Genomic DNA, 21,320 nt, shown 5'->3' with positions numbered 1-21,320 from the left:
CCGGTGGTGCGCGGTCTCATTTTCTGGGCATGCGCACTAATGCTCTTTAGCTGCGATGTGTTTTCTGGTACCGTGAGTAGTCTTTCTTCTTCTGAGCATGCGCAGTACGTTTCTTAGGACGCAGTGTTCTGCTTGCGGATCCCGGTAAAAATCTCATTTTCTAGGCACGCGCAGTACGTGCTTTAGGCAGCGCGCCCGTGCTCAGCTCCTGCCGTGATTAGTGTCTCGTATTGTGGGCATGCGTAGTACGTTTCCTATGCAGCAGTGGTTAGCCCTGATCCCAGTGACTAGTGTCTCGTCTTGTGGGCACGCGCAGTGTCTCGGCTCAGTGCCGTCCCGCCCCATGGAGGAGGTGAGGTCTCCGGTGTTGTCCTCCGTCCTGCCGGACGCTCCGCCCGGACCCCGCGGTGATCCCGTCCCTCTCACCGGAGAGAGGCCCCGGAGAGACGAGGCGGGGCGTCCCAGGGCGGAGCTTGGTCAGTGAGACTGAGGGGCGGGGGTGAGCTTCAGGCACTCACTCCGGCGCGGAGTGGTACAGTACTTCACCCCGCACTGAGGGCGCGGGGGGGGGCGGAGCACGGGGGGAGAGGACGCTTCATGTAAAGTAAAGAGCATCCTCGGGGCGCCGGAGGGAGCGCCCCACGGACCGCTGGCCCGCACCCCGTGCGCCCCGGGCCTCAGGGGAGGACACCGGCCTGCGGACACGGGACGGGCCCCGCCAGGAGCCGCCTCAGAGGCCACGGCCGCCCTCCCTCGCCCCGTGACCCCTGCGGCTCCAGATGTGCCCTACGTCACGCAGCGCCCCTTTCACTCCAGAGGCGTCTGCGCCTCCCAGTCTCTCACGGCCTCTGGCAGTAAAGCGCTGCCCTCCAGGTGTCTCCTGCTGGTCGGGGTGTGACACCTGCACTGGCGCGGTACCAGCCACCTGACCGCTGTGGGAGTGTTCCACCGCGGCGCTGCATCATACCACCTCTCCGGAGGTCCCATCCTCTCCCGGCATCATACCACCTCTCCGGAGGCCCCATCCTCTCCCGACGCTGGCATCATACCACCTCTCCAGAGGTCCCATCCTCTCCCGACGCTGGCATCATACCACCTCTCCGGAGGCCCCATCCTCTCCCGACGCTGGCATCATACCACCTCTCCAGAGGTCCCATCCTCTCCCGACGCTGGCATCATACCACCTCTCCGGAGGCGCCATCCTCTCCCGACGCTATCATCATACCACCTCTCCGGAGGCGCCATCCTCTCCCGGCATCATACCACCTCTCCGGAGGCCCCATCCTCTCCCGGCATCATACCACCTCTCCGGAGGCCCCATCCTCTCCCGACGCTGGCATCATACCACCTCTCCAGAGGCCCCATCCTCTCCCGACGCTGGCATCATACCACCTCTCCAGAGGCCCCATCCTCTCCCGACGCTATCATCATACCACCTCTCCGGAGGCGCCATCCTCTCCCGGCATCATACCACCTCTCCGGAGGTCCCATCCTCTCCCGGCATCATACCACCTCTCCAGAGGCCCCATCCTCTCCCGGTCTTGGCATCATACCACCTCTCCAGAGGCCCCATCCTCTCCCGACGCTGGCATCATACCACCTCTCCAGAGGCGCCATCCTCTCCCGGCCCTGGCATCATACCACCTCTCCAGAGGCGCCATCCTCTCCCGGCGCTGGCATCATACCACCTCTCCCCATCCTCTCCCGGCCCTGGCATCATACCACCTCTCCGGAGGCCCCATCCTCTCCCGGCGCTGGCATCATACCACCTCTCCAGAGGCCCCATCCTCTCCCGGCCCTGGCATCATACCACCTCTCCAGAGGTCCCATCCTCTCCCGGCCCTGGCATCATACCACCTCTCCAGAGGCGCCATCCTCTCCCGGCATCATACCACCTCTCTAAAGGTCCCATCCTCTCCCGACCCTGACATCATACCACCTCTCCAGAGGTCCCATCCTCTCCTGGCATCATACCACCTCTCCAGAGGTCCCATCCTCTCCCGACCCTGACATCATACCACCTCTCCAGAGCTCCCATTCTCTCCCGATCTTGGCATCATACCACCTCTCCAGAGGCCCCATCCTCTCCCGGCGCTGGCATCATACCACCTCTCCAGAGGCCCCATCCTCTCCCAGCATCATACCACCTCTCCAGAGGTCCCATCCTCTCCCGGCCCTGGCATCATACCACCTCTCCAGAGGTCCCATCCTCTCCCGGCCCTGGCATCATACCACCTCTCCAGAGGTCCCATTCTCTCCCGGTCTTGGCATCATACCACCTCTCCAGAGGTCCCATCCTCTCCCGGCCCTGGCATCATACCACCTCTCCAGAGGTCTCATCCTCTCCCGGCTCTGGCATCATACCACCTCTCCAGAGGTCCCATTCTCTCCCGGTCTTGGCATCATACCACCTCTCCAGAGGTCCCATCCTCTCCCAGGTCTGGCATCATACCAACTCTCTAGAGGCCCCATCCTCTCCCGGCGCTGGCATCATACCACCTCTCCAGAGGTCCCATGCTCTCCCGGCCCTGGCATCATACCACCTCTCCAGAGGCCCCATCCTCTCCTGGCTCGGGCATCATACCACCTCTCCAGAGGTCCCATCCTCTCCCAGCATCATACCACCTCTCCAGAGGCCCCATCCTCTCCTGGCTCGGGCATCATACCACCTCTCCAGAGGTCCCATCCTCTCCCGGCCCGGCATCATACCACCTCTCCAGAGGTCCCATTCTCTCCCGGTCTTGGCATCATACCACCTCTCCAGAGGTCCCATCCTCTCCCGGTTCTGGCATCATACCAACTCTCCAGAGGCCCCATCCTCTCCCGGCGCTGGCATCATACCACCTCTCCAGAGGTCCCATCCTCTCCCGACGCTGGCATCATACCACCTCTCCAGAGGTCCCATCCTCTCCCGGCGCTGGCATCATACCACCTCTCCAGAGGTCCCATCCTCTCCCGGCCCGGCATCATACCACCTCTCCAGAGGTCCCATCCTCTCCCGGCCCTGGCATCATACCACCTCTCCAGAGGTCCCATTCTCTCCCGGTCTTGGCATCATACCACCTCTCCAGAGGTCCCATCCTCTCCCGGCTCTGGCATCATACCACCTCTCCAGAGGCGCCATTCTCTCCCGGTCTTGGCATCATACCACCTCTCCAGAGGCCCCATCCTCTCCTGGCTCGGGCATCATACCACCTCTCCAGAGGTCCCATCCTCTCCCGGCCCGGCATCATACCACCTCTCCAGAGGTCCCATCCTCTCCCTGCTCTGGCATCATACCACCTCTCCAGAGGCCCCATTCTCTCCCGGTCTTGGCATCATACCACCTCTCCAGAGGTCCCATCCTCTCCCGGCCCTGGCATCATACCACTGCTCCAGAGGTCCCATCCTCTCCAGTCACGAGGGTCGCCCGGTGATAAAGCAGAGCAGGGCAGTAATGGAGGGCGACCGAGTGTGACACTTGCAGAAATACGCATGTAGGCATTGTTGCATTTGATGTGCTTATTATGATTAATCATATAAATCCTCTGAACATAAATATCATATAAAGGTCCTCAGGCACATATGAAAGATTAATAACAGTGTCTGAAAGTGTAAGGAGGGCAAACAAGATTTCTTTCCAAAAACACTTATCCGACGTTTACCCGCTATCAAAAAGTAAACAGGAAGTTGTAACCGACAGTACCCATTACCTAAATACAGGATATAAAAAGGGTGGCAAAGATGAAATATTTAGTTGCAAATTATAACTTTAATGATAGTAATTTAAATTATTTGCATGGATGCATTGATCTCATCCTTCGAAAAAGGAAATCATCACCCACTTAGGGCTGCCAGTAGTTAAAATGGCAAGATCAGAAACTAAAGTCGATATCCGCCCAGTCGAGAATGTGTGGTGTAAGTATGGCGGAAAAGATGGTGCACTCGAAACAACGAGGTACTTCAATACACAAGAGATAGTAGAACACCATTTCACAGGTGAGCAGAGTAATAGAGGCATTTCTTCTACCAGGCATTATTTAAGAAAGATTTATATATATAAGAGTGATAGCTACAGGGCAGATGATCATGATGGGGTGTGGTAACTAAAGGGGAGAGGCCCCTGTTTTTGTCTTGCAGATCACAAGTGAGATACAGAACACAAAAGAAACGCATGTGTGAATAGATTTACGAAAGAGGAAAAAGTACAGGATGCGCAACTGGGAACGGTTTGGGGTGTTTAAATTCAACAAAATTCCCGAACGGCAGGAGAATAAATTAAGCATACACGTACTGCCTGATTGGTAGGGAACTTATAAGTTTCCATTAGGTATAAAAGGGCTTGAGGTATTGAAATTAAAATTTAAAATAATGAAAATATAGACTTTTACCCATGCAGAATTAAACAATAACATGGATGGCAGTAAGTAGTTCAAAAATCACTGCCATCATAACACAATAAATCAGTAAGTGTTATGACATTTTCAAGATAATGTTATTTTAGGGGCATGCTGGCACTTGAAAGAGATAATAGTAAATTATTTGATCACCATAAAAATACTTAGGGACTTGGTGCAGTAAATGGAAAAAAAACACTAATTGTAATAAAAAGGTTATTTTTGTAATTTAAAGAATGGAGAGATGGTTCTGGGTGATGTTTAGACGTTGTTAAACCTTAGCTTTACATAATAAGGGTTGTAATACCAATTATGTTACCTTCTTTCCAGTGATTGACTCTATATACAGAGTATTCTCTGTCATGAAGATAGTGGAGTGAATCATTGTAAAGACCACCAACACGCTGCGTCAACACTTTAGCATAAACACTTTTGTATGAGTAATTGTAAGTTTCATTGTATAATAATATTGTGCATTCAGTTTTATAAACAAACGTTTTTATGCAAAAATATCAATGAAGAAAGAATTAAGAATATCTAGAAACTGATTTGTATAAATTTGTGTATATTTTTTAAAAATTAATACGAGTACCAAAATATTGAAAGTATTACCATAAATAAGAAAAGGGTTGAAAGAGGTGAGCTTATTACTGTATGCAAGGTTTTCACACGGCTATAACACAACTGCTGCATCGTAATTGATAAACAGTAGCGGAGTGCCAGCAGCACTCTTTGGGTTACATAGTGAAATATCTATATAGGGAGCTTTGTGTTGTGTATATATTAACCCCGTCCCTTTATTGGTGTAGGGGGTTCCTCTCTTAATATTTTGGCAAGCTCTCATTTACTTGACTTCTAGTGGTGTTAGAGGTGTCGCTGGTGGTGGGTACAGCCTCTCCTTACTTCTCGTACCCTTCACTGAAAGGTTCAATTTAATGCCCTTATAAGGGATATTCTGTAAGAGCGCCACATATGTGACATCGTTCCAGGATAAGTACAAGCCTTACAGGCTCAACCCCACCCACTAATCATGGCTTTACCCTGACAGATATAACACTGCCTGGTCGGAGTGCGTTAGGTATCTCCTCTGTAGTTCTTGCCAATGCAGAACGTGGACACCCGCAGCCGTAGTATAGCCAGACCTCTTCTGTTGAGTCACACTCTAAACCCTTCTCCCGGATAGTCAGAGGCATGTTAATTGAGTTGTGAGTGGTAAGGGGGGCAGTGATCTGCTCAGTAAAGCATACCATTCAGATGAACCATGGTTAACCTGATGTTGTGTGCAGAGGAGTTTTACAGGAGTCTTTTCACGTATCTCATCTGTGCCTGCCCCTGGTAGTAGTTGTAGTAACCAAAAGTTGTCAAAAGACAGCTGCCTATTACAAACTGTGACAGCCATTGACTGCCCGTCTAGTAAGGTCAGAATACAGTTTCGTCTGCCAGTAGACCATGTTTTAGCTTTCCTGGGCTCTGCGGGTCAGATTAAGGAATAACATATGAGGTATCGAGGGCTGTTCACTAAGGGAAATTTACATGTAAGTTAACCCATGCATGTAAATTTACTCTTAGGTTGTAGTAAACTTACTAATTTTGTCTGTTCCCCAGTGTAAATTCACTACAGAGTGTAGACTTTCACCTCCCCGCCCCTGAATTCGAAGGTGGGGCCTCATTCATGAGTGCAAAATGAAGGCTAGAATTGTTTCACAAATAGGTGGAGATCTCCGGAGTCTGGTGAGGTGTCCAGGTGGTAAAGTATAGGGAAATGTAAACCATACATTTGAAAAAAGAGTAACAATAATATTGTTTGGTATTAAGTTACATTATTTGTATATGTTTATTTTAAATATGCAGCGAAATACAAACATGCTACAGCACTGTTACAGTAATAGAGAAATAATTGTACAATTAATTTAAATATATTAAATAAAAATTATTTACTAAGGATTTGTTTTAAAAAATCTCACCTGCATTTATTTATTATGTAATAAATATGTAATGAAAATATCCAAAAGTTATGTATGGAATTTATTTTAACTAAATATTTGTTTAAATTAAAGTCTCATTTATGTTTAATTAGAAACGTTAGTGAAATATGTTAGAATAAAATAAAAAATATTTGTATTTATGTACCTTTAAGCTTTAAATTAAGTGTGTACATATTTTTCCTCATAGGTGCAAATGGATTTATTGGTTTCAGTTTCTCTTCTACAAGGGTGGAAACTCCAAAGAAGCAAATCCCATGCAAGAGGTAGGCTGAATTAAGCATGGTTAATCATGTAAGTTTGAGAAATCACAAAAATGATTTGTGTGTATATTTCCAATCGCTGATCTGACCCTTTCCGCCACGGAAACTCCCAAGATGGAAACAGGAACGGATCACCCTCAGATTTTGGGTGGAGTAGGTGAAGGCTAGCTTCATGGGGGAACATGTTTTTCCAGCAGTGAAAACATTCTGTATTTGCTTTGTGGGCTCCTTACCCTTGCATGCAATTGTACACTACGGCTCTTATTACAATTGGCTGTAAATTCCAATATGTGTTGTAACCCCTTCCTCAGAATTATGATTATTGTGATAAAAATCACATCCCTGTGATATATGTCGGCAGGTCAAACCAGCCAGTACTTATTGTGGGATGGAAATGGCAGGTAAATACTGGGGCATCTGGATCTTGGTGCAGAAAGCAACACAACTCGCAATTGGGTGATATTTAGCGCACCCAATAAACTGGCGCAACTAAGTGGATTTCATCAAGTGTGGTAAACATTGCACCAGTGACCTGGCCACAAGTACTGAGTGCCTGTGTGGAATTATGCACGGGGGTAACGGGAGCTCGGGGAGGTATTACATGACATTCATGGCAAGGAATACAACCAGAAAACCTAAACATAGTGCACTTTTCTAAATGTACTACTAGGGTACCATATGAATCCCAAAAAGGATCACACGTGCACCCATACGTAGTTGTACTTTTACAGGTACAGATAGACTACCTTTTCCTGAAATAATTCAATATTGTTTTGCTCTTTTGGCCATGGCGGGGGGGGGATATATGATCAACATAAATTAGGCAGAAAATAGGTATAACTTTTGGTTTAGGGTATATATTGTGTTGTGGTCTTGATATACAACATGGCAACTCTGTGGAAAACCAGCATATTTTGTGACAGTTTTTGGCAACTGTTTGCATTCTGCAACTTATAGACATCTTGCAATGTACACGTTTTTTGTGGGAAGCATGACTATATTTACTTCACTTGCAGGAACGTGCATTTAGGGGGTCATTCTGACCCTGGCAGCCGGTGACCACCAGGGTCACCGACCACGGGAGCACCGCCAACAGGCTGGCGGTGCTCCCGAGGGCATTCTGACCGCGGCGGTTCAGCCGCGGTCAGAAAGGGTAAACCGGCGGTCTCCCGCCGGTTTACCGCTGCCCCATTGAATCCTCCATGGCGGCGGAGCGCGCTCCGCCGCCATGGTGATTCAGACACCCCCTACCGCCATCCTGTTCATGGCGGGAAACCCGCCATGAACAGGATGGCGGTAGGGGGTGCCGCGGGGCCCCTGGGGGCCCCTGCAGTGCCCATGCCAATGGCATGGGCACTGCAGGGGCCCCCGTAAGAGGGCCCCGCAAAGTATTTCAGTGTCTGCTTTGCAGACACTGAAATACGCGACGGGTGCAACTGCACCCGTCGCACCCCTGCAACTACGCCGGCTCAATTCTGAGCCGGCGTCCTCGTTGCAGGGGCATTTCTGCTGGGCCGGCGGGCGCTCTTTCGGAGAGCGCCCGCCGGCCCAGAGGAAATGTTTAAATGGCCGCCGCGGTCTTTTGACCGCGGTGCGGTCATTTCACGGCGGTACCTTGGCGGACGGCCTCCGCCGTCCGCCAAGGTTAAAATCACCCCCTTAATGTCCCCTCATTCCAGAGGACCACAGTGTCTGCCTTTACGTGTAACCCAGGCCCCACTTCCCAGGAGTTTCTTGCCACCTCCCCCGCTTAGTTCGCTGCCACGTGTGCATTGATATGGACATTCCGCTACTTTGATGATATTGCACTTAATTAGTGGAACGCAAATCACAAAATGCTGGCGACTCTGACGAGATTATCCTCCTCTAAAGGCAGAAGAAGAGCTGCCTCTTTGATCTGCATTTTTTGTATTCCTTTGGTACGTCATGTCCTCCATGCAGCTGTGACAGACTAGTCAAGCTGCATTAGAAGTCGTGGTATCTTTCTTTAGGGGCCGTCCCATCGCTTCTTATGGATTCCAAGGCTACCGTGTCCTTCTCTGTCTTTTGTTTTCTTGTTAACTGTTTTCTGTCTTTACTAGTTTTCTAACATATGACCCCTTCTTTGCATGCGTTTCTTTATCTACTTTGCAATTTTTTATGTGCAGCCTTTACTTTAAAGAGAAGTACGTCCCTCCACAAATATTTTTAAAACATAGAAGCAAGCTGGTTCAGTGAGTTAAAGACTTTGCCGTTCACACCTTATGTGATTTGAAGGTCAAGTGTTTGATTAAATGGTTAGGCTGACCCGGGGGCTGACCCGGGTTTCAGTACTTCAGAGGTCAGTGAAGTGACCGAGTAAGAGTGACATGTGTTATTTACAGCACCTTGAAACAACAGACGTAGGGTGCAAGGCGCTATAAAAAAGTGATACATACAAACTACATTCTTTATCTATATAAAGGGGTAAGATATAAAGCACAATGAACATGATAAAAGCAGTAACTGATATCTCGCAAAGAATGCATACAGTCATAGATACTCAGATACTAAACAAAGCTAAATAAATACATTTATTCATTCATTTGTACAGCTCTTCAGAGACTGGCACGTCCTTTGCCTGAAGCTGCCTATCCAAAGGTCTGCTTTGGAAACCTTCTCCTTCAATACCCTTCAGTATTGAATGGAATTGATGCTCCCCACGTTCAGCCCTGGTACCATTGTTGACCTGTTATCTTTCCTTTCAGATAATAAGAGAGACCACGCAGTGAGTTGTGAATAGAATTCTGAAGTTTAGAGTCCACCGGTGTCACAAGCTCAGACACATGTTCCTGATCTCTAACCTGCTTTACAGTCAGAAATGGAGAAAACATGGGTGGAGGAATGACATCAGGAGAGTGTCACTTCTAGGTGCTAAATTGCTGATCGAAATTATAGGGAGCTGAAAGAGACTGAGGCCCTTATTACGAGTCTGGCGGTCCTGGGACCGCCACTTTCGTGGTGGTGGTCAGACCACCGCCAAAGCAGTGGTCTGGCCTCCACATTATGACCGCGGCGGAGCCGTCATGGTCCAACCACCGGCACCATCAGGTTGACACCGGTTGATAGCCTGGCGGTGCCGGCGGTCTTAATCCGCCAGGGCAGTGTTGCAAGCAGCGCTGCCCTGGGGATTACGAGTCCCATGTCCGCCAGCTTTTGCATGGAGGTTCCACTGCCATGCAAAGGCTGGTGGAGATGGGATGCCAGGGGCCCAATGGGGGTCCCTCCACTGACCATGCAGTTGGCATGGCAGTGCAGCGGCCCCCATGGACAGCCCCATCGCGCTTTTCACTACCTGAATTATAGCCAGTAAAAAGTGCGACGGGTGCTGTTGCACACAACACACCGCAACATTGCTGCCGGCTCAATTACGAGCTGGCTCCAATCTTGTGTGCTGTTTCCCGCTGGGCCAGCAGGCGGAAATGCTGTTTCCTACCTCTGGCCCAGCGGGAAACTCAGAATAGGTCCAGCGGGTAGAAAAGCGGAGTGGCGGTTTTCCCTCCTAAAGAATTTGGTGGGCGGCCTCCGCCACGCGCCAAACTTAAAATGAGGGCCTGAATCTTTATTGACACTGAGATTTGGAAAATTCAAGTGCAAACACAAAATAATATTAAAAAAGAAACCAAAAGAACCAACCACTGGTGCCAAAGTTGACCTATTTCCAAGTGAAGTAGAGAGTAAAAATTGAAAAGAGAATGGAGAATTTGATGATGGAAATAAGAGATGTGTCTCAGCTAATGAACTAGAGAGAAAGAAAGAGGTTCGTCGGACGAATCTTTCCTAATTCCAATAGTGATGTGCAATAGTGTGGATACAAAGGATTGGGGTGGTACAGCTCTACTCTTAGACTCAGCTTCTGTGATGTGTAGGCAGTGCCTGACTTTGTTGGCATTCATTCTTTATTTTTTACTATATGTCAACAGTGCACTTGTTCAGGTCTTCACACACACCAGTCTCCTCCATTCTTTCATCAGCATAAACGTTTCCACAACAGACCGTGTAGGTTGGACAGTACACTTAAAGGTGGAATGCATTAGGGCCACAGGAATATGGTCCATTAGGAGTTTCTTCTTTAGTGAGTTCAAAGTCCTTAGAAAATATTAAATAATTTGGAATTACATTTTAATTGCATGGTCACTTGAAAGCACTGGGGGTCCTGCTTAGCTTACTTGACAAGCCATTGGTAGAGGAAAAGGGGAAGAAGACATTGGGCCTCATTACGACTTTGGCGGTCTTTTCACAAGACCGCTGAAGTTGCGGGCGCCAGAAGACCGCATGTGTTGGAAATCCAAAGACTGACATATTACAAGTTTAGTTGAATTTCCGCCTATTTACGGGTGGAAATCCGACACTGTCGGCCTTGACGACGGCAGAAGAGAGACATTTCAACCGCCAGCACCGCCACGCCAACAGGACTCCGTCCGCCGTATTACGATACATAATACGGCACAGCGGTTTCTTGAACGGCGGTGCGGTGCTGCCGGTGGAAAATGCTGACACCCATCCCCTCCCGGACGACCACCTTGCGGCGACAGGTAGGTGTACCATGCGAAAGGTGGGGGCAGAGGTAGGGATGGGAGTGTCTGTGTGCGTGTGTGTTTGTATGCAGAGGGGTGTGGGTGTTTGTGTGCAAATGGGCGTGTCTGAGTGCATGTTTGTGTGCGAGTGAATGGAGGTGTCTTGAGTGCATGTTTGTGAGAAAATGGGGGTGTCTGAGTGCATGTTTGTGTGCGAATGGGGGTGTCTAATTGCATGTTTGTGAGAGAGCGAGTGTGGGTGTCTGGATGTATGTGTGCGGTTGGGGGTGTGTGTCTGCAAGTGTGTGGATGGGTAGGGGGTGTCTGCATGTGTGTGGATGGGTGGGGGTGTCTGCATGTGTGTGGATGGGTGGGGGTGTCTGCAAGTGTGTTGATGGGGTGGAAGGGTGTATGCATGTGTGTGGATGGGTTTTTGCAGATGTGGGGGTGTGTGTGCCGGTGACAGGAATGGGGATTGCTGTCACCAGGTGCGTTACTGCCAGGTTTGCCAAGTTGTAATACCACCAGCGGTCTTACGGCTGCCACCGGGCCGGAGGTGCTCACCGCCCTTGCGGTACTGGCAGCGTTGTGGCGGTTTGGCTTCGACCAAACCGCCATACTCATAATATAGATGTCTTCACCGCCAGGTCCGCAGTGGTAAGACTGCCACAGCTAGTGTGGCGGGCTTAAGACCGCCACACTCGTAATGAGGGCCACTGTATGCTACTGTATAGGGGAGAGCTTGTGTAGTCTGCTCACTGTCCTAATCTCACATGAATTCCAACGCGTGGGTGTGCCTAAGGTATAGTTTCTGTGCTGTCTATCTGGCTTATGCTTCATACTTGCTCTTGCGTAGTTTCCTATCAGTTACCGATGTCAGGTTCATCACAACCAGCTAACATATATGCATATTGCATTCATTTGTGTCTGATTGATCATTATCTTTCGCTATCAGTTACTCACAGTTTGCAGTTGTAGGGATTTCTGCGTGTGGTTTGTTGACAGCAGATATTGCTTGTGCCTTCTAATGTCACAGAATACTTTCACTACAGCCAATGAGTTTGTGATCCACCTCTTTTTATGAGTTTTTGTTCTTTTTAATTCTCTGGTGTCTTGCAGTAAGTCTAAGTGGATTGATGCAGTCACTTGAGTATCACTGAGTGAAAGTTCTGTCCATGTCCAGTACTCTTTTAATGCCTGAGGATTTGTGCTAAGTCACAGTAATAGGTTCCACTGTGCCAGCAGTCAGTGGGGTAAAAGGCAAACTCAGTGCTGTATTCGAGGCATCCAATACCAGTCAAAACGTATTTTGTAATATAAAATTTTAATTTGGTTTCCCTAACAAGTTTGCTAATAGTGTGCCTATTAGTGGAACCCCATCTTCCAAGCCAATAATGATGCACCATGTTGTCCCAGTGCTTTGTCTAGGCATTACAGTAACTGGGGATATTGCCAGTGGTACGCCCTAAGAAAACAAAACTCATGGCTAGTGTCTCAAAGGATTTTACTGTTTCTCCTTTTAACCATGAACCTATGTGCACCACTTTGTTTCCAATGGTGATTCCTACATTGTTCCAAAAGGATGCTGACGTCTGCAACAATGGGATAGGTCCTTTGTTTTTTGTGGAGACTTATATGAAGGGGTTGGTAATTGATTAGTGGTTTATGTTTTGGGTGTTCATGGGTACTGTGCGGTGCACTCCCTATCAGATAGTATGTTCTATCCATGCCGGGAGTGGTGGTGACTTCCTGAAGCCAGCAGAGTACACCAGTTGCGACAGAGAGTGTATTAAATATTACATATTTATGTGTGGTAATTTCAAGCCTCCCAATGTGGTGTGGGTGTAACTTATACAATTGTAGTCAAGGTTTAGTTTGATCTGATAGGAGTGTTATAATATCTTTGCCTACAGGAGTTCATATCAAAGTGTACATCACCAGGGGTTACATGCTGCAGGAGGCTGGCCTGGCTTGTAGTGGGTACCAGAGGTACCTACACCTTGTGCCAGGTCCAGTTATCCCTTATTAGTGTAGAAGAGGTGTTTCTAGCAGCTTAGGCTGATAGAAGGTAGCTATAGCAGAGCAGCTTAGGCTGAACTAGGAGACATGTAAAGCTCCTACTATACCACTGGTGTCATATGCACAATATCACAAGAAAACACAATACACAGATATACTAAAAATAAAGGTACTTTATTTTTATGACTATATGCCAAAAGTATCTCAGTGAGTACCCTCAGTATGAGGATGCCAAATATACACAAGATATATGTACACAATACCAAAAATATGCAGTAATAGCAAAAGGAAGTAATGCAAGCAATGTCAAGTTACAGTAGATTGCAATAGGAGGTCATAGGTATAGAGAGCATTCTGGGAGCATTATAATTAGCCTCACATTGTTAAACTTTTCAAACGTGTGTACACTTTGTTTTAAAAGTTGAATTACTGCCAGTTGTGCAGTGTGACCTTAAAATGTTTATTTACAGTGTGCACCCTAAAAATTAAGTCTTTTCATTAATGAACCATAAATACAAGTTTGAACAGCATTAACAAATGGACACACATATTACCTCAACTGCAGACAATTCCCTTCTCTGTCAACTGGCAGTTAAAGTGTTTGTGCTGCAGGGGGTTGGGCCTACTTGTCCCAAGGACAAAATAAACATGAAAACATTGTTGCCCCTTACCCCAAACAATATGCCCCGGGCATTGGGCACTAGGAATTCCACATCCCTGCACAGATATGTTGGAGATGGCTCTGATTATCATTGTATTTTATGAGAAATAGTTCTATTTGCTTTTATAAATCAGAATTAGGGTACACGATTATAATCAAAAGTGTATAAAGGTGCGGAGTAGCCACAAACATATGGAAATATAGTGAGGTCTACTTGTGGTGCATCACACATCATCTAGACCAGTATCAAACTATAACAGTGAACATCCCACCGTCCCTTTCTTTCCCAGCACCAAAGATGCATTATTCAAAAATGTGATGTGCAGGGTACACTAAAAGTCCTGATGACCCCCATCGCTCCTACGGAGTCTAGGGGTTAATTTTTAGGTGCTATCCATGCAGCTGGTCATGGTTGCACTTGGTGCCTTCGGATGCAGGGGAGTGACTGCTTCACTCCAAGGGAGATTCCTTCTTGCTTCTTGTGGATGAGGTTGAAGACTTGTCGCCCTCAGAGGATGCACAGCCTGGGAAATGTTGCAGTTGCTGCAAGGAGCCGGAGAAACAATGTTGTAAAGTGAATTCGATGCTGGAGTTGCAGACTGTCGGTTGCTGGAGGGTCCAGTTGCAGTCCCAGTGGCCAGAAGATGAAGTAAATGATGTAGAGGGAGTCCTGCTGGAATCTTGCATGTCGAATCCGAGGACCCACCTAAGAGGGAGACCCTAAATAGCCCAGGAAGGGGGATTGGTCACCTAGCATGGTGACCACCTATCAGGAGGGGGCAGTGACTTCACCTGCCTGACCTGGCTACTCATATGCTCCCAGGGGCCTCTGCCCACCTCAGATTCAAATGGTAGAATTGAGTGGCCACCTGAAGGAGCTCTGGGTACCACCCCTGGAGTGACAATGGGCAGGAGAGTGGTCACTCCCCTTTCCATTGTCCAGTTTCGCACCAGAGCAGGGACCAGGGGTCCCTAGACTGGTGCAAACCGAGGAGGGCAGCAAATTTGCCCTTTAAAGCATACCGGTGACTTGGGGAGGCTACCTCTCCCTAGCCATGTAACACCTATTTCCAAAGGGAGTGGGGTTTGCCTCCCAGTCCCAAAGGAAATCCTTTGTTCTGCCTTCCTGGGCTTCAGCTGTTCAAGCAGCGAGAAGGCAGACACCTGTCTGTAGGATGGCAGTATTGTGAGCTGCCCGGAAAAACCCTGCAAATTGGTAGGAGCAAAGCTGGGAGTCCTCTAAGGAGCCCCCATAGTGCACAGAATCATAAACCAATATTGGCAACAGATGATTGGGGTATGAATCCGACATGTTTGATATCAAACATGCCCAGGTTCAGAGTTACCATTATGTAGCTGGGTACAGGTAGTGTGTTCAGTACACAGGTAAAATGGCTTCCCTGCACTTATGAGGTCCCAGAAAATGGAGCTGGATTTCGTAGGGGCACCTCTGCTCATGCGGGGCTGTCCTCACAAACAGGTACTTACACCCTGCCCTCTGGGCTAGGAGGGACTGCCATAAGGGTGACTTACAGTGACCTGGAGCAGTGACCTGTAGTGAAAGGGTGCATGCACCTTTTTACGCAGGCTGCAATGGTAGGCCGGCAGACACATTTTGCATTGACTCCCATGGGTGGCATAATACATGCTGCAGACCATGGGAAACCTCTAGTGCCCAATGTCTTGGGTACCTAGGTACCATATATTAGGGACTTACATTGGGGCACCAGTATGCAATTGTGGACTGTACTAAGTCAGGGGCAACCAAATTTCGAAGAAGAGAACACAGTCACTGGGGTCCTGGTAAGCAGGATCCCAGTGAACAGAGTCAAAAAACACTGACATCAGGCAAGAAGTGAAGGTAACCATGCTAAAAAGAGGGTACTTTCCTACACCCTACATCTGTGTCACTCTGTCCTCATAGACATTTGACCTGTGCCATCCCAGAAATCTCCCAGACCATAATTCCTTATGGAAGGATATATTCTCCTCCCAAACACGAGAAGCAGAATCTGGGGAAATATCTGGATGAAATTCTTCGTAATGGCCTTGTTGTCTCGTCTCCTTTTAACAGTGATGCTCCTCATTTCTTGTTACTAAAAACGTCCAAGAAGGTAAGACTGCCCATTGGCCATCATGGATTGAATAAGGTCACCAAAGAGGACCATGACCCAGTTTACACAAAAAAGACATTGTTGTGTCCATTCAACTTGCCAAATATTTACTAAGTTAGATCTCTTATCTGCATCTAGATAAAAAGGGTGATGAGTGGAAGATGACCTTTCGGATACCCTTTAGTTTATAAGTATTGGGACATGCCCTTTAGCCTTACCACTGCTCTAGCAATCTTTCAAAGATCCATTAGCATCATATTCTCTGATGTCCTGGATCATTTTCTGGTGGTGTACCTGGACAAGCTTCTGACCTTCTCTGCTTCCCTTCCTGAGCATTAAATCCATATTCGAGCTGTTCTTCAATGTCTTAGGGAAAAACAGGGAATTGTGAGTTTGCAAGAACAGAAGGGGAATATCTGGGGCTTTGCCTGTCTAAGAAGAGAATATCAATGGACACTCATAAGATTTCTGCCTTGCTGGAATGGTTGTCCCTTGGGTCCATCAAAGATGCTCAGTGTTTCCTAGAACTGGATGTTTTTTTAGAGGTAGTTCATTAATAAGTTTGAAGATATGAGTATCTGTACATTTGCCACTTTCAAGAAGGAGAATGTGACCAAAGATCTTGTTGTAAGTCACAAGGGCCAGGAGACTTTATTCTGTACAAGCTCCTACTCTGAAGTCCACAGACCTGTGCAGAAAATTCATTGTTGTTACAGAGGCATCTGAATTTGTTGTAGGAGACGTGCTGCTTCAGCTCCAGGACGAGGACAACTTGGAGCATCCCATTTTTTTTATCTGTCCCATGTTCTTAACTCATGTGATCAATATTATTCAGTTCTTGAACAGGACCCTTTGGCCGTGAATCATGCCTGTGCGGAGTGGCGGCATCTTTTAATAGTAGCAGCCAAATCTTTTGAGGTTCAGACGTACCACTGAAATCACCAATTTCTGCAGATCATGCAATGTAGACATAGAAGACAAGCTTGCTGTGCCTATTTCTTTTCAAAATATGAAGTTTATATTACTCACATCCCTGGCACACAGAATATTCCAGCAGATTCCTTGTGTAGATGTGACATTTTGGTTGAGGATTCTGTTACTCCTGTCCTTTTGCTTTCTGACCAAGTTGTCTGACTGGCAAGGTCATTTTTTGCAATGTGTGAGAGATGCACACACTGAGATCTCTCCAGATCTGCAGAGTCAAGTACGCTTGGCCTACCACCAGATCTTATAATTTTTCCTAGCAGCCCTGTTGATCCCATCTAAGGGCCTTTAAACTAAGGTTCTTGGAATATGTCATGAGGTTGCAATGGTAGATCATTGCAAAGTTAAGACAACTTTAATCTTATGTTCTATTTGGTGCCCCATAGGTTGTCAGTTTGTAGAATTATATATTAAATCCTGTCCTGTGTGCGCACAATCCAAGGCAATCAAAGACAAACCTTTTAGCTTTCTCTGGCCTTACTGTTTTCTGGAGGAAATCAAGTGGTCATGGTTACTGTACATCTGTTTTCCAAGATGACTCATGTTTCCTAGCTTTGGAGACTTCATCCTGCCAGCATGATGGCAAGGACATTTTTGGCTGATGTATTACACCTTCACTGGCCCCTTGATACCATAATTTCAGACGGGGCTCTCAATACATTTCAAAATGTTGGTATTCAGTTTCTTCTTCCCTAGGAATGCATCAAACTCGTCCCTTAGATTACCATCTACAATCCAATGGAGAGACTGAGAGTCAACCAGAATGTTGGACGGTATCTGAGTGTTATTGAAATTGGGGGTACACTTACCTTTGGCAGAGCTGTCTTATATTACCCCTATTTACTCTCCTACCAGGGTTTGTCCTTTTTACCCTCCCAAGGTCTCCTTCCTTGTTCCCATCCAGCTTCTCCTCCGCGCCTGGAGGCAGAATGCCACGCAGGGTCCCTCCTCCTGTAGATGAGTTCAGAAAGAGGGGAGGTGGGTGACTGTACTGGGGGTTAGAAGGTGAGCAAGCTCCATGACACAAACACTACCCTGTATAAGGCTATGGTAAGTTGCAACTAAAGTGTTTATTTTTATAACTGGCATGTTGTGACGTCGGAATGTGCCCACAATAAGGTACTAATCTGTCACTGTTGAGAGGCTACAAACCCTCATTTACTATGGATTTAGGATCTATGACAGGACAAGGTGAAGCCATAGTATGTAGCTAGGGGGGGGGGTGGGCTCCGGACAGCTCTCCAGTGAGATGACTCTTTTGTTTTTATGCTATTTATGTTGTATTTTAAAAATTAAAGTGCCTAGACCACATGGACATCTTTTATTAAGTAACCTAACATTGAAATCCATTTACCACCTACAGAGCACATTTGAGGTTTATGCTGCAGTTCTATGGGCTTCAAGCATTCAAGCACACCTTGATGTTACCCTGTGGGTTTATTCATCGCCTCCTCATATCTCAGCCAGTAGCTTGTGACTGTCCTTAGGCAACTAGTGCTCATTCTCAGGTGTGTTCATGTATGTACTAGCATGTACTACTAACAGGACTTTGTGTAGCGCCTGTATCAGAGGGACGTGCGAAGGACGCTTGGCACTAGTCCGGGTGGCTGCTGCTCTTCGCAGCTTCAGTAGCGTGCCCCAGCCTCTCGCTTGTGTTGGAGAGGCTGAGAGAGGCGGCCTGGTCTTGGTTCTGTCCGCAGTGCCAGCTGGGGTCAGGTGTTGGCATGCACAGTCAACTCCCTCCTTGGAGGCAGAATATTGTGCAGGGTACCCTCCTGCTGTGAATGAGTTCAGAAAGAGGGAAGGTGGGTTACCTGCACTGGCATCTTAGAGAATGAGCAAGCCCCATGACATAACCAGTACCCTATAAAGAGCTATAGTAAGTTGAAACTTAAGTATTTTTTTATGATTGGCATGTTGTGACATCAAAATGTGCCCGTAATAAGATACTAATCTGTTCCTGTTATTAGACAGGTTATAAACTCTCACTTACTATGGATTTATGATGTATGCTAGAACAAGATCAAGGCATAATATGTAGCTGATAGATGGGTGGGCTCCGAGCAGCCCTCCAGCGGGAGGACTCTTGTTCTTCTGCAGTTAGTGTTGTGTTTTCAGACCCCGCTCATCTCTGTTGTTCAGGAAATGCTGGCTATCGGAATCTTGAGCATTCTCCGCCTACCTCGATCTCAAACTCACTCATGGTCACTGTCTTTTGATGCAACAGCCATTTGCATATTTATTATGTGTAACTTATGTATTATTTACTAATGTTCCTATTAGCTATATTAACATGTTATCGCTATCAGAAATATACCTGGATGAGTGTAAGAGCTGGGCATCACTTCTGCTTTATTACTTTTAAATGATGGTCCTCTGGTGACACACAAGTACACTACCACCTGTTCCCTTTGACAAGGATGCAGTCATTCCCAGACCCTTGCACCCACAGCCGAATCCTTTTTGTGACAATAACATCCCCGTGCGAAAGGTGTCAGGCATCTTCCATCTTACCATATATCTGCCATCTTCACAAGTTCAAAGACCTTGTTTTTGTTCTATTCAAACGGCAATGACGGGCAAGGAGCCTGCCCCTGGCCTTTAGTGCTGGTTGGCCACACTCCTATGGACTAGAGCGGAAGCCAACACTCCAGAACTGCTCTGCATGCGGGGGACTCACTCCAGGGTGGGGAGTGTTGGTAAACCTATTTACTTAATGTTGAAGCTAAAAACGACACGTGCCCACCCTGAGTCACATTGTTACACTACTTGAATAGATTCATACTCTCGCGGCTGCTGGTGGCCGCGCCGCCCCTGGGAGGCAATAGTTGCTGGTGGCCGCGCCGCCCCTGGGAGGCAATAGTGTGACGCGTGGCCTGCGAGCCACGCACTGGCTCCCACACACACTTTCTCAGTGTCACCATTGGGCATGTGTCCCACCACTCTAAACACCACTGACTCTTGCACATGGGTCCCTTCCCCCACATTGACTAGCCACCCGTCCCGTTTCTGCAATACCTATGTTGGGTGTCCCGCATCGGGATAGCTTTCCCTGGCCTTTCCAGATTGCACAACATTGCACACGCCTCCACTAGGCAGACTTTGTGATTCTTTTGTTCTAAATAAATGGTTATACGTTGCACACGTTGTTTCACTAAATGTTGAGTGTCGATGGGTGGGATACTGGGCCGAGCTGTTATCCTGTATATGCTATGTGAGTTCTACTGCTATGCTTGTTTCAGCACTCAGTGCTACTGTCATATCAGGCTTAAAAACCTAATAAAACACATTAAATAAAAGGGATGCAGTCATTCTGTCCCTACAGGATTTAAAGCCATTGCAGGTGGAACACGGAAGAGGTGGCTCTCTCTGCCTACAAAACCACTGAGAAATAGTTTGAATTCTGTATATTTTTCTGTGGGAAGACGATGAAACCTAATAATATTACTCTCTGTTTATTCCGCTAGGTGAACAGTTTGTGGAATACAAGAACTGAAATTCAGTTAAATTCATTGCTTTACTACACTGCCGACCAATATATTAATGGAAAATGGGACGTTATCAATTCTCTGTGACACGTTATCAATAGAGTACTGTAGGAGGCTGGACTGGCTTGTAGTGAGTACCAAGGGGTACTTGCACCTTGCACCAGGCCCAGTTATCCCTTATTAGTGTATAGGGTGTCTAGCAGCTTAGGCTGATAGATAATGGTAGCTTAGCAAACCAGCTCAGGCTGAACTAGGAGACGTGTGAAGCTACTACAGTACCACTTAGTGTCATATGCACAATATCATAAGAAAACACAATACACAGTTATACTAAAAATAAAGGTACTTTATTTTTATGACAATATGCCAAAGTATCTTAGAGTGTACCCTCAGTGAGAGGATAGGAAATATACACAAGATATATATACACAATAGCAAAAATATGCAGTATAGTCTTAGAAAACAGTGCAAACAATGTATAGTTACAATAGGATGCAATGTGGAGACATAGGGATAGGGGCAACACAAACCATATACTCCAGAAGTGGAATGCGAACCACGAATGGACCCCAAACCTATGTGACCTTGTAGAGGGTCGCTGGGACTATTAGAAAATAGTGAGAGTTAGAAAAATAACCCTCCCCAAGACCCTGAAAAGTGAGTGCAAAGTGCACCAAAGTTCCCCTAAGGACAAAATAGTCGTGTTAGAGGGAGAATGCAAGGAAAACACAAATCAGCAATGCAACAACGATGGATTCCTGTCTGAGGGTACCTGTGGAACAAGGGGACCAAGTCCAAAAGTCACAAGCAGCTCGGAGATGGGCAGATGCCCAAGAAATGCCAGCGGTTGGTGCAAAGAAGCTCTTACTAGGCTGAAGAACTGTGAATACTGCAGGAA

At 47.3% G+C, this 21,320-nt stretch overlaps 2 long non-coding RNA genes across 2 annotated transcripts in view; one reads left to right on the top strand and one right to left on the bottom strand.

Moving 5' to 3' along the window:
• LOC138303505 (uncharacterized) overlaps nucleotides 1-21,320 on the bottom strand; it is a 1,082,407-nt gene that overhangs the window by 408,746 nt on the left and 652,341 nt on the right. The window lies entirely within an intron of this gene.
• Nucleotides 265-20,522, top strand: LOC138303506 (uncharacterized). Its single transcript, XR_011205406.1, has 3 exons — nucleotides 265-476; nucleotides 6,549-6,624; nucleotides 20,402-20,522. It is a non-coding gene; the product is annotated as an uncharacterized lncRNA (long non-coding RNA).

This window comes from Pleurodeles waltl, chromosome 7, assembly GCF_031143425.1.
Source record: "Pleurodeles waltl isolate 20211129_DDA chromosome 7, aPleWal1.hap1.20221129, whole genome shotgun sequence".
NCBI lineage: Eukaryota > Metazoa > Chordata > Amphibia > Caudata > Salamandridae > Pleurodeles > Pleurodeles waltl.
Note: the sequence above shows the minus strand (reverse complement) of the source record. Positions and strands in the feature narration are given on the sequence as shown.